The following is a 14,560-nucleotide window of genomic DNA, read 5'->3' as shown; positions in this document are numbered from 1 at the left end:
TACCGGCCTGCCGGGGGGCTGTGCCGGCCTGCCGGTGGTCTGTGCACCCTGTGGGGGTCTGTACCGGCCTGCCGGGGGGCTGTGCTGGCCTGCCGGTGGTCTGTGCACCCTGTGAGGGTCTGTACCGGCCTGCCGGGGGGCTGTGCCGGCCTGCCGGGGGGCTGTGCTGATGTCCGGGGGTCTGTGCAAGCATCGTCCAATGGGACTACAAGTCCCATCTGGCGATGCCTGCTACTATGACAGTGATTGACACATTAGCCAATGATGGGACAGTAGTAGTCCCATCATCCGGCTAATGTGTTAAATGTTAAAAAAAAAAAAAAAAAAATACTACATACATACATACTACATGCATGCTACATACATACTACATGCTACATACATACATGCTACATACATACTACATATATACTACATGCATGCTACATACATACTACATGCTACATACATACTACATGCTACATACATACTACATATATACTACATGCATGCTACATACATACTACATGCTACATACATACTACATGCATGCTACATACATACTACATGCATGCTACATACATACTACATGCTACATACTACATGCTACATACATACTACATATATACTACATTCATGCTACATACATACTACATGCTACATACATACTACATATATACTACATGCATGCTACATACATACTACATATATACTACATGCATGCTACATACATACTACATGCTACATACATACTACATGCATGCTACATACATACTACATGCATGCTACATACATACTACATGCTACATACATACTACATGCTACATACATACTACATATATACTACATGCATGCTACATACATACTACATGCTACATACATACTACATATGTACTACATGCATGTTACACACATACTACATGCTACATACATACTACATGCATGCTACATACATACTACATGCTACATACATACTACATGCTACATACATACTACATGCTACATACATACTACATATATACTACATGCATGCTACATACATACTACATGCTACATACATACTACATATATACTACATGCATGCTACATACATACTACATGCTACATATATACTACATGCTACATACATACTACATATATACTACATACATGCTACATACATACTGCATGCTACATACATACTACATGCATGCTACATGCATGCTACATACATACTACATACATACTACATACATACTACATGCATGCTACATGCATGCTACATACATACTACATACATACTACATACATACTACATGCATGCTACATGCATGCTACATGCTACATACATACTACATACATACTACATGCTACATACATGCTACATACATACTACATACATACTACATGCTACATACATACTACATATACACTACATGCATGCTACATACATACTACATGCTACATACATACCACATACATACTACATACATGCTACATACATACTACATATATACTACATGCATGCTACATACATACTACATATATACTACATGCTACATATATACTACATGCTACATGCATGCTACATACATACTACATACATACTACATGCTACATACATACAACATATATACTACATACATACAATACATTCATACAATACATACATAGACATACAGTACATATAACATAGAGTAACATACTTACCAATACTTGTCACATTGTTCCCTGAAGCCATTGTCTTTTCCGGAATAAATATTAACATAACAAACCACAAAAATACTCACCCACGATCCGAAGCAGTCCACGAGTGTGTCCCACGACGATCTTGGGTAGAGAACTGCAGCATCAGATGATGCTGCCGTTCTCTACGGGCTGCAGGAATCCAATGACGGAAGGTAGGTATCCTTCCGCACTGTATTCCTCCGCCACTTAAAAAAAAAAAAGTCCCTAGTCTCACTTTATGCCATTGCTGCGTGGGAAATTCCCACACAGCAATGGCATAAAGTGAGACTAGGGACTTTTTTTTTTTAAGTGGCGGAGGAATACAGTGCGGAAGGATACCTACCTTCCGTCATTGGATTCCTGCAGCCCGTAGAGAACGGCAGCATCATCTGATGCTGCAGTTCTCTACCCAAGATCGTCGTGGGACACACTCGTGGACTGCTTCGGATCGTGGGTGAGTATTTTTGTGGTTTGTTATGTAAATATTTATTCCGGAAAAGACAATGGCTTCGGGGAACAATGTGACAAGTATTGGTAAGTATGTTACTCTATGTTATATGTACTGTATGTCTATGTATGTATTGTATGAATGTATTGTATGTATGTAGTATATATGTGGTATGTATGTAGCATGTAGTATGTATGTAGTATGTATGTAGCATGCATGTAGTATATATGTAGTATGTATGTAGCATGTATGTAGTATGTATGTGGTATGTATGTAGCATGTAGTATGTATGTAGCATGCATGTAGTATATATGTAGTATGTATGTAGTATGTATGTAGCATGTAGCATGCATGTAGCATGCATGTAGTATGTATGTAGTATGTATGTAGCATGCATGTAGTATGTATGTAGTATGTATGTAGCATGCATGTAGTATATATGTAGTATGTATGTAGTATGTAGCATGCATGTAGTATATATGTAGTATGTAGTATGTAGCATGCATGTAGTATATATGTAGTATGTATGTAGCATGTAGTATGTATGTAGCATGCATGTAGTATATATGTAGTATGTATGTAGCATGTAGTATGTATGTAGCATGCATGTAGTATATATGTAGTATGTATGTAGCATGTAGTATGTATGTAGCATGCATGTAGTATATATGTGTTATGTATGTAGCATGTAGCATGCATGTAGTATGTATGTAGTATGTATGTAGTATGTATGTGGTATGTATGTAGTATGTATGTAGTATGTATGTAGTATATATGTGGTATGTATGTAGCATGTAGTATGTATGTAGCATGCGGTATGTATGCAGCATGCATGTCTTATATATGTAGTATGTATGTAGTATATATGTAGTATGTATGTTGCATGTAGTATATATGTAGTATGAATGTAGCATGTATGTAGTATGTAGTATGTATGTAGTATGCATGTTGAATGTATGTAGCATGTATGTAGCATGTAATTTTTTATTTTTTTTTTTACATTCAACACATTAGCCGGATGATGGGACTACTACTGTCCCATCTTTGGCTAATGTGTCAATCACTGTCATGGTAGCAGGCATCGCCCGATGGGACTTGTAGTCCCATCGGACGATGCCTGCACAGCCCCCCGAAGCCTGCACAGCCCCCCGGCAGGCCGGCACAGCCCCCCGGCAGGCCGGCACAGCCCACCGGAGCCTGCACAGACCACCGGCAGGCCGGCACAGCCCCCCGGCAGGCCGGCACAGACCACCGGAGCCTGCACAGACCCCCTGGCAGGCCGGCACAGCCCCCTGAAAGGCCCGTACAGACCCCAGAGAGGCTGTACAAGGGAAAAACAGGGTTTTTCTTATTCCGATACCGGAAGTCCCATAGACTTGAATGGGACTTCCGGTATCGGAATCGGCGATACCGATACTTTTTTTAAAGATCGGCCGATCCATTCCGATCCGATATTTTGAAGTATCGGACGGTATCGCTCAACTCTAATGATTACTTTAAATCAGATTTTTGCATTTTACTGAGACCTTGAATTTTCTTTTCATTTTCTGAGATGTCTTCCAGAGGGTTGATCACTGAGCGTGATCATGGTGCAATAACTTGGTGCAATAGTTTTCTAATAAGAAAACATGTGTGAAGCTCATAACAGCTTGACATCCGAGTAGTTGTGGCAGAGTGGTTAAGGCGATGGACTTGAAATCCATTGGCGTCTCCCCGCGCAGATTCAAATCCTGCCGACTACGTCTGTTTTAATAGCTTTTTGACCTTTTATCTTTGTTGTTCAATTTGCATGTTTACTAGTCTATTCCCCATGACAGTGATCTGTGATGGAGCGAGTTTCCAGGACCAAACTGATTTTATCTTTGACTGTTCTTTAGATAATCTATTCTGGAGCAACATTACATGTGCGACTTGCCGCTAATCAAAAGAAGCACCGTGGGTGCCATCAGGTAAGAGGTTTTTCTCTTGATCTTGTCCAGCAGCCACAGACCGCTGTCCTGGCTAATGGACTGGGACATGCACTTTGATTTGTACAAACCTTAAATTATCTCTCAGATGAAGCCTTTTACCATGCAATGCTAATCTTTATCGACTACTGGATGAACAGTTTTCTAACAGTATAAGTTTTGCAATTTATGTTTTTCACACTTTTTCCAAGTAACAGATACAGCAATCTTTTTACTAGCCACTTTTCATCAACATTTCAAACTGCGCTAACTGTGATATCGTGGAAATGTTGGTAAATTTGTGGAATGAAAGGTTATAAGATATCAATTTATCATTGTGTATGATTGCAGATTTGCACTGCAGCTTTGGAGCCTGTTTTCGCCATCGTTCACGATTTCATATGCTTTATTCAGCACAACAAGCTGCAGCCATGACTGAGTCATGGTTGGTTCCATGGTGTAATCGTTAGCACTCTGGACTTTGAATCCTGTGATCTGAGTTCAAATCTCAGTGGAACCTGGGCACACATTTCAATTTTTCCATGTGCACTCAGATCGACGATGCCCAATGTTTATGATGAAACATGCAATTTAAAATCCACATAATAAAAGACAAAAAAAGGGTTCAAGGATTCATGGAATACCATGATCAAAGCTGTCAATCAAGTAGGATTAGCAAAAATTAAAATTGTCTATATCACTCATTGTCTATGTCATACCAAGCAATCTCATACTCTGTGACTTGAGTCAATATTCACATAACACTCTTTCCAAGTGGGTGAATCTGACAAGGATTTGAAGCCAAAATGGCTTCAGGAAGTTTTTTTTTAATTTTTCTCTAAGCCTTCTTTTCTTGTGTTTTCCAGAATTTCCTAAAGTGCCTTATAAACATTTTTGGTGGTGTTTTTCTAAATATTCTTTTCGGCGTCTTTTGAATGTGTTTTGTGGCTTTTTTTGTAGGACACAAAAGTCAATCAGGACCCTTTATAGGGTCTTTCGAACCTTACCGTTGACTTGTAGTATAGGTATGGAGCTGTTCAAAGTGAAAAACAGCTGAAGATTGATATGGTAATTTCAGTTAACCGCTGGACATTTTTGGAAACTTGAGATGGTTAATAGACGCTCCAAAGCCTGATCAAATGAACATCAAGTCTTTTTTACTTGGAAATGATTATGTTCAGTCTTCTTAGCATTTTCGTATTATTTTTAAGGATGTTTTTGGAGCTGACTGACTCCAAATCCACATTATGAAGAGGGAAAAGCATTAAACTGTGAATGGTTCCCATTGATGATGACTTTAAATCAGATTTTTGCATTTTACTGAGACCTTGTATTTTCTTTTCTTTTTCTGAGATGTCTTCCAGAGGGTTGATCACTGAGCTTGATCATGGTGCTATTAGAAAACGTGTGTGAAACTCATAACAGCATGACGTCTGAGTAGTCGTGGCCGAGTGGTTAAGGCGATGGGATAGAAATCTTTTGGGGTCTCCCCGCGCAGGTGCAAATCCTGCCGATTACGTCTATGTTTAAAATAACTTTTTGACCTTTTATCTTTGTTGTTCAATTTGCATGTTTACTAGTCTATTCCCCATGACAGTGATCTGTGATGGAGCGAGTTTCTAGGAACAAACTGACTTTATATTTGACTGTTCTTTAGATAATCTATTCTGGAGCAACATTACATGTGCGACTTGCCGCTAATCAAAAGAAGCATCGTGGGTGCCATCAGGTAAGAGGTTTTTCTCTTGATCTTGTCCAGCAGCCACAGACCGCTGTCCTGGCTAACGGACTGGGACATGCACTTTGATTTGCACAAACCTTAAATTATCTCTCAGATGAAGCCTTTTACCATGCAATGCTAATCTTTATCGACTACTGGATGAACAGTTTTCTAACAGTATAAGTTTTGCAATTTATTTTTTTCACACTTTTTCCAAGTAACAGATACAGCAATCTTTTTACTAGCCACTTTTCATCAACATTTCAAACTGCGCTAGCTGTGATATCGTGGAAATGTTGGTAAATTTGTGGAATGAAAGTTTATAAGATATCAATTTACCATTGTGTATGATTGCAGATTTGCACTGCAGCTTTGGAGCCTGTTTTCGCCATCGTTCACGATTTCATATGCTTTATTCAGCAAAACAAGCCGCAGCCATGACTGTGTCATTGTTGGTTCCATGGTGTAATGGTTAGCACTCTAGACTTTGAATCTGGTGATCTGAGTTCAAATCTCAGTGGAACCTGGGCACACATTTCGATTTTTCCATCTGCACTCAGATCGACGATGCCCAATGTTTATGATGAAACAAGCAATTTAAAATCCACATAATAAAAGACAAAAAAAGAGTTCAAGGATTCATGGAATACCATCGTCAAAGCAGTAGGATAAGGATCAAGTAGTATTAGCAAAAATTAAAATTGTCTATGTCATACCAAACAATCTCATACTCTGTGAATAGAGTCAATATGCACATAACACTCTTTCCAAGTGGGTTAATCTGACAAGTATTTGAAGCCAAAATGGCTGCAGGAAGTGTTTTCGATTTTTCTCTAAGCCATCTTTTCATGTGTTTTCCAGAATTTCCTAAAGTGCCTTATAAACATTTTTGGTGGTGTTTTTCTAAAAATTCTTTTCGGCGTCTTTTGAATGTGTTTTGTGGCTTTTTTTGTAGCACACAAAAGTCAATCAGGACCCTTTATAGGGTCTTTCGAACCTTACCCTTGACTTGTATTATAGGTATGGAGCTGTTCAAAGTGAAAAACAGCTGAAGATTGATATGGTAATTTCAGTTAACTGCTGGACATTTTTTGGAAACTTCAGATGGTTAATAGACGCTCCAAAGCCTGATCAAATGAACATCAAGTCTTTTTTACTTGGAAATGATTATGTTCAGTCTTCTCAGCATTTTCTGATTATTTTTAAGGACGTTTTTGGAGCTGACTGACTCCAAATCCACATTATGAAGAGGGAAAAGCTTTAAACTGTGAATGGTTCCCATTGATGATGACTTTAAATCAGATTTTTGTATTTTACTGAGACCTTGTATTTTCTTTTCATTTTCTGAGATGTCTTCCAGAGGGTTGATCACTGAGTGTGATCATGGTGCAATAACTTGGTGCAATAGTTTTCTAATAAGAAAACATGTGTGAAGCTCATAACAGATTGACATGCGAGTAGTCGTGGCCGAGTGGTTAAGGCGATGGACTTGAAATCCATTGGGGTCTCCCCGCGCAGGTTCAAATCCTGCCGACTACGTCTATGTTTCAATAACCTTTTGACCTTTTATCTTTTTTGTTCAATTTGCATGTTTACTAGTCTATTCCCCATGACAGTGATCTGTGATGGAGCGAGTTTCTAGGACCAAACTGACTTTATCTTTGACTGTTCTTTAGATAATCTATTCTGGAGCAACATTACATGTGCGACTTGTCGCCAATCAAAAGAAACACCGTGGGTGCCATCAGGTAAGAGGTTTTTCTCTTGATCTTGTCCAGCAGCCACAGACCGCTGTCCTGGCTAATGGACTGGGACATGCACTTTGATTTGCACAAACCTTAAATTATCTCTCAGATGAAGCCTTTTACCATGCAATGCTAATCTTTATCGACTACTGGATGAACAGTTTTCTAACAGTATAAGTTTTGCAATTTATTTTTTTCACACTTTTTCCAAGTAACAGATACAGCAATCTTTTTACTAGCCACTTTTCATCAACATTTCAAACTGCGCTAGCTGTGATATCGTGGAAATGTTGGTAAATTTGTGGAATGAAAGGTTATAAGATATCAATTTACCATTGTGTATGATTGCAGATTTGCACTGCAGCTTTGGAGCCTGTTTTCGCCATCGTTCACGATTTCATATGCTTTATTCAGCAAAACAAGCCACAGCCATGATTGTGTCATGGTTGGTTCCATGGTGTAATGGTTAGCACTCTGGACTTTGGATCCAGTGATCTGAGTTGAAATCTCAGTAGAACCTGCGCACACATTTTGATTTTTCCATCTGCACTCAGATCGACGATGCCCAATGTTTATGATGAAACAAGCAATTTAAAATACACATAATAAAAGACAAAAAAAGAGTTCAAGGATTCATGGTCAAACCTGTCAATATCACTCATTGTCTATGTCATACCAAGCAATCTCATACTCTGTGGCTTGAGTCAATATTCACATAACACTCTTTCCAAGTGGGTGAATCTGACAAGGATTTGAAGCCAAAATGGCTTCAGGAAGTGTTTTTGATTTTTCTCTAAGCCATCTTTTCTTGTGTTTTCCAGAATTTCCTAAAGTGCCTTATAAACATTTTTGGTGGTGTTTTTCTAAATATTCTTTTCGGCGTCTTTTGAATGTGTTTTGTGGCTTTTTTTTGTAGCACACAAAAGTCAATCAGGACCCTTTATAGGGTCTTTCGAACCTTACCGTTGACTTGTAGTATAGGTATGGAGCTGTTCAAAGTGAAAAACATCTGAAGATTGATATGGTAATTTCAGTTAACCGCTGGACATTTTTGGAAACTTGAGATGGTTAATAGACGCTCCAAAGCCTGATCAAATGAACATCAAGTCTTTTTTACTTGGAAATGATTATGTTCTGTCTTCTCAGCATTTTCGGATTATTTTTAAGGATGTTTTTGGAGCTGACTGACTCCAAATCCACATTATGAAGAGGGAAAAGCTTTAAACTGTGAATGGTTCCCATTGATGATGATGACTTTAAATCAGATTTTTGCATTTTACTGAGACCTTGTATTTTCTTTTCATTTTCTGAGATGTCTTCCAGAGGGTTGATCACTGAGCTTGATCATGGTGCTATTAGAAAACGTGTGTGAAACTCATAACAGCTTTATGTCCGAGTAGTCGTGGCAGAGTGGTTAAGTTGATGGACTAGAAATCCTTTGGGGTCTCCCCGCGCAGGTTCAAATCCTGCCGACTACGTCTGTTTTAATATCTTTTTGACCTTTTATCTTTGTTGTTCAATTTGCATGTTTACTAGTCTATTCCCCATGACAGTGATCTGTGATGGAGCGAGTTTCCAGGACCAAACTGATTTTATCTTTGACTGTTCTTTAGATAATCTATTCTGGAGCAACATTACATGTGCGACTTGCCGCTAATCAAAAGAAGCACCGTGGGTGCCATCAGGTAAGAGGTTTTTCTCTTGATCTTGTCCAGCAGCCACAGACCGCTGTCCTGGCTAATGGACTGGGACATGCACTTTGATTTGTACAAACCTTAAATTATCTCTCAGATGAAGCCTTTTACCATGCAATGCTAATCTTTATCGACTACTGGATGAACAGTTTTCTAACAGTATAAGTTTTGCAATTTATGTTTTTCACACTTTTTCCAAGTAACAGATACAGCAATGTTTTTACTAGCCACTTTTCATCAACATTTCAAACTGCGCTAACTGTGATATCGTGGAAATGTTGGTAAATTTGTGGAATGAAAGGTTATAAGATATCAATTTATCATTGTGTATGATTGCAGATTTGCACTGCAGCTTTGGAGCCTGTTTTCGCCATCGTTCACGATTTCATATGCTTTATTCAGAACAACAAGCCGCAGCCATGACTGAGTCATGGTTGGTTCCATGGTGTAATCGTTAGCACTCTGGACTTTGAATCCAATGATCTGAGTTCAAATATCATTGGTACCTGGGCACACATTTCAATTTTTCCATGTGCACTCAGATCGACGATGCCCAATGTTTATGATGAAACAAGCAATTTAAAATCCACATAATAAAAGACAAAAAAAGGGTTCAAGGATTCATGGAATACCATGATCAAAGCTGTCAATCAAGTAGGATTAGCAAAAATTAAAATTGTCTATTTCACTCATTGTCTATGTCATACCAAGCAATCTCATACTCTGTGACTTGAGTCAATATTCACATAACACTCTTTCCAAGTGGGTGAATCTGACAAGGATTTGAAGCCAAAATGGCTTCAGGAAGTGTTTTTGATTTTTCTCTAAGCCATCTTTTCTTGTGTTTTCCAGAATTTCCTAAAGTGCCTTATAAACATTTTTGGTGGTGTTTTTCTAAATATTCTTTTCGGCGTATTTTGAATGTGTTTTGTGGCTTTTTTTGTAGCACACAAAAGTCAATCAGGACCCTTTATAGGGTCTTTCAAACCTTACCGTTGACTTGTAGTATAGGTATGGAGCTGTTCAAAGTGAAAAACAGCTCAAGATTGATATGGTAATTTCAGTTAACCGCTGGACATTTTTGGAAACTTGAGATGGTTAATAGACGCTCCAAAGCCTGATCAAATGAACATCAAGTCTTTTTTACTTGGAAATGATTATGTTCAGTCTTCTCAGCATTTTCGTATTATTTTCAAGGATGTTTTTGGAGATGACTGACTCCAAATCCACATTATGAAGAGGGAAAAGCATTAAACTGTGAATGGTTCCCATTGATGATGACTTTAAATCAGATTTTTGCATTTTACTGAGACCTTGTATTTTCTTTTCTTTTTCTGAGATGTCTTCCAGAGGGTTGATCACTGAGCTTGATCATGGTGCTATTAGAAAACGTGTGTGAAACTCATAACAGCTTGACGTCTGAGTAGTCGTGGCCGAGTGGTTAAGGCGATGGGCTAAAAATCCATTGGGGTCTCCCCGCGCAGGTGCAAATCCTGCCGACTACGTCTATGTTTAAAATAACTTTTTGACCTTTTATCTTTGTTGTTCAATTTGCATGTTTACTAGTCTATTCCCCATGACAGTGATCTGTGATGGAGCGAGTTTCTAGGACCAAACTGACTTTATATTTGACTGTTCTTTAGATAATCTATTCTGGAGCAACATTACATGTGCGACTTGCCGCTAATCAAAAGAAGTATCGTGGGTGCCATCAGGTAAGAGGTTTTTCTCTTGATCTTGTCCAGCAGCCACAGACCGCTGTCCTGGCTAATGGACTGGGACATGCACTTTGATTTGCACAAACCTTAAATTATCTCTCAGATGAAGCCTTTTACCATGCAATGCTAATCTTTATCGACTACTGGATGAACAGTTTTCTAACAGTATAAGTTTTGCAATTTATTTTTTTCACACTTTTTCCAAGTAACAGATACAGCAATCTTTTTACTAGCCACTTTTCATCAACATTTCAAACTGTCCTAGCTGTGATATCGTGGAAATGTTGGTAAATTTGTGGAATGAAAGGTTATAAGATATCAATTTACCATTGTGTATGATTGCAGATTTGCACTGCAGCTTTGGAGCCTGTTTTCGCCATCGTTCACGATTTCATATGCTTTATTCAGCACAACAAGCCGCAGCCATGACTATGTCATGGTTGGTTCCATGGTGTAATGGTTAGCACTCTGGACTTTGAATACTGTGATCTGAGTTCAAATCTCAGTGGAACCTGGGCACACATTTCGATTTTTCCATCTGCACTCAGATCGACGATGCCCAATGTTTATGATGAAACAAGCAATTTTTAAATCCACATAATAAAAGACAAAAAAAGAGTTCACATAATAAAAGACAAAAAAAGAGTTCAAGGATTCATGGTCAAAGCTGTCAATATCACTCATTGTCTATGTCATACCAAGCAATCTCATACTCTGTGACTTGAGTCAATATTCACATAACACTCTTTCCAAGTGGGTGAATCTGACAAGGATTTGGCTTCAGGAAGTGTTATTGATTTTTCTCTAAGCCATCTTTTCTTGTGTTTTCCAGAATTTTCTAAAGTGCCTTATAAACATTTTTGGTGGTGTTTTTCTAAAAATTCTTTTCGGCGTCTTTTGAATGTGTTTTGTGGCTTCTTTTGTAGCACACAAAAGTCAATCAGGACCCTTTAAAGGGTCTTTCGAACCTTACCGTTGACTTGTATTATAGGTATGGAGCTGTTCAAAGTGAAAAACATCTGAAGATTGATATGGTAATTTCAGTTAACCGCTGGACATTTTTGGAAACTTGAGATGGTTAATAGATGCTCCAAAGCCTGATCAAATGAACATCAAGTCTTTTTTACTTGGAAATGATTATGTTCAGTCTTCTCAGCATTTTCGGATTATTTTTAAGGATGTTTTTGGAGCTGACTGACTCCAAATCCACATTATGAAGAGGGAAAAGCTTTAAACTGTGAATGGTTCCCATTGATGATGACTTTAAATCAGATTTTTGCATTTTACTGAGACCTTGTATTTTCTTTTCATTTTCTGAGATGTCTTCCAGAGGGTTGATCACTGAGCGTGATCATGGTGCAATAACTTGGTGCAATAGTTTTCTAATAAGAAAACATGTGTGAAGCTCAAAACAGCTTGACATCCGAGTAGTCGTGGCCGAGTGGTAAAGGCGATCGACTTGAAGTTCATTGGGGTCTCCCCGCGCAGGTTCAAATCCTGCCGACTACGTCTATGTTTCAATAACTTTTTGACCTTTTATCTTTTTTGTTCAATTTGCATGTTTACTAGTCTATTCCCCATGACAGTGATCTGTGATGGAGCGAGTTTCTAGGACCAAACTGACTTTATCTTTGACTGTTCTTTAGATAATCTATTCTGGAGCAACATTACATGTGCGACTTGTCGCCAATCAAAAGAAACACCATGGGTGCCATCAGGTAAGAGGTTTTTCTCTTGATCTTGTCCAGCAGCCACAGACCGCTGTCCTGGCTAATGGACTGGGACATGCACTTTGATTTGCACAAACCTTAAATTATCTCTCAGATGAAGCCTTTTACCATGCAATGCTAATCTTTATCGACTACTGGATGAACAGTTTTCTAACAGAATAAGTTTTGCAATTTATTTTTTTCACACTTTTTCCAAGCAACAGATACAGCAATCTTTTTACTAGCCACTTTTCATCAACATTTCAAACTGCGCTAGCTGTGATATCGTGGAAATGTTGGTAAATTTGTGGAATGAAAGGTTATAAGATATCAATTTACCATTGTGTATGATTGCAGATTTGCACTGCAGCTTTGGAGCCTGTTTTCGCCATCGTTCACGATTTCATATGCTTTATTCAGCAAAACAAGCCGCAGCCATGATTGCATCATGGTTGGTTCCATGGTGTAATGGTTAGCACTCTGGACTTTGGATCCAGTTATCTGAGTTGAAAGCTCAGTAGAACCTGGGCACACATTTTGATTTTTCCATCTGCACTCAGATCGACGATGCCCAATGTTTATGATGAAACAAGCAATTTAAAATACACATAATAAAAGACAAAAAAAGAGTTCAAGGATTCATGGAATACCATGGTCAAAGCTGTCAATCAAGTAGGATTAGCAAAAATTAAAATTGTCTGTCACTCATTGTCTATGTCGTACGAAGCAATCTCATACTCTGTGACTTGAGTCAATATTCACATAACACTCTTTCCAAGTGGGTGAATCTGACAAGGATTTGAAGCCAAAATGGCTTCAGGAAGTGTTTTTGATTTTTCTCTAAGCCATCTTTTCTTGTGTTTTCCAGAATTTCCTAAAGTGCCTTATAAACATTTTTGGTGGTGTTTTTCTAAAAATTCTTTTCGGCGTCTTTTGAATGTGTTTTGTGGCTTTTTTTGTAGCACACAAAAGTCAATCAGGACCCTTTATAGGGTCTTTTGAACCTTACCCTTGACTTTTATTATAGGTATGGAGCTGTTCAAAGTGAAAAACATCTGAAGATTGATATGGTAATTTCAGTTAACCGCTGGACATTTTTGGAAACTTGAGATGGTTAATAGACGCTCCAAAGCCTGATCAAATGAACATCATGTCTTTTTTACTTGGAAATGATTATGTTCAGTCTTCTCAGCATTTTCGGATTATTTTTAAGGATGTTTTTGGAGCTGTCTGACTCCAAATCCACATTATGAAGAGGGAAAAGCTTTAAACTGTGAATGGTTCCCATTGATGATGACTTTAAATCAGATTTTTGCATTTTACTGAGACCTTGTATTTTCTTTTCATTTTCTGAGATGTCTTCCAGAGGGTTGATCACTGAGCTTGATCATGGTGCTATTAGAAAACATGTGTGAAACTCATAACAGCTTGACGTCCGAGTAGGCGTGGCCGAGTGGTTAAGGCGATGGACTAGAAATCTATTGGGGTCTCCCCGCTCTGGTTCAAATCCTGCAGACTACGTCTATGTTTCAAAAACTTTTTGACCTTTTATCTTTGTTGTTCAATTTGCATGTTTACTAGTCTATTCCCCATGACAGTGATCTGTGTTGGAGCGAGTTTCTAGGACCAAACTGACTTTATCTTTGACTGTTCTTTAGATAATCTATTCTGGAGCAACATTACATGTGCGACTTGCCGCTAATCAAAAGAAGCACCGTGGGTGCCATCAGGTAAGAGGTTTTTCTCTTGATCTTGTCCAGCAGCCACAGACCGCTGTCCTGGCTAATGGACTGGGACATGCACTTTGATTTGCACAAACCTTAAATTATCTCTCAGATGAAGCCTTTTACCATACAATGCTAATCTTTATCGACTACTGGATGAACAGTTTTCT

General features: G+C 38.5%; 6 non-coding genes across 6 annotated transcripts; all 6 read left to right on the top strand.

The window, feature by feature from the left end:
• Positions 1-3,794: 3,794 nt before the first annotated feature.
• Positions 3,795-3,876, top strand: TRNAS-UGA (transfer RNA serine (anticodon UGA)). The gene has a single exon. It is a non-coding gene; the product is annotated as a tRNA-Ser (tRNA).
• Positions 3,877-4,528: 652 nt separating this feature from the next.
• Positions 4,529-4,600, top strand: TRNAQ-UUG (transfer RNA glutamine (anticodon UUG)). The gene has a single exon. It is a non-coding gene; the product is annotated as a tRNA-Gln (tRNA).
• Positions 4,601-6,254: 1,654 nt separating this feature from the next.
• Positions 6,255-6,326, top strand: TRNAQ-UUG (transfer RNA glutamine (anticodon UUG)). The gene has a single exon. It is a non-coding gene; the product is annotated as a tRNA-Gln (tRNA).
• Positions 6,327-7,257: 931 nt separating this feature from the next.
• TRNAS-UGA (transfer RNA serine (anticodon UGA)) lies at positions 7,258-7,339 on the top strand. Its single transcript has one exon. It is a non-coding gene; the product is annotated as a tRNA-Ser (tRNA).
• A 3,323-nt stretch (positions 7,340-10,662) lies between these two features.
• Positions 10,663-10,744, top strand: TRNAF-AAA (transfer RNA phenylalanine (anticodon AAA)). The gene has a single exon. It is a non-coding gene; the product is annotated as a tRNA-Phe (tRNA).
• Positions 10,745-12,384: 1,640 nt separating this feature from the next.
• On the top strand, positions 12,385-12,466 carry TRNAS-UGA (transfer RNA serine (anticodon UGA)). Its single transcript has one exon. It is a non-coding gene; the product is annotated as a tRNA-Ser (tRNA).
• The last annotated feature ends 2,094 nt before the right edge of the window (positions 12,467-14,560 follow it).

The sequence above is a fragment of the Dendrobates tinctorius genome, unplaced genomic scaffold, assembly GCF_039654945.1.
Source record: "Dendrobates tinctorius isolate UK_male_01 unplaced genomic scaffold, ASM3965494v1 ptg000462l, whole genome shotgun sequence".
In the NCBI taxonomy this organism is placed as follows: domain Eukaryota; kingdom Metazoa; phylum Chordata; class Amphibia; order Anura; family Dendrobatidae; genus Dendrobates; species Dendrobates tinctorius.
The sequence above is the reverse complement of the archived record's forward strand: the minus strand, read 5'-3'. Positions and strand labels throughout refer to the sequence as shown.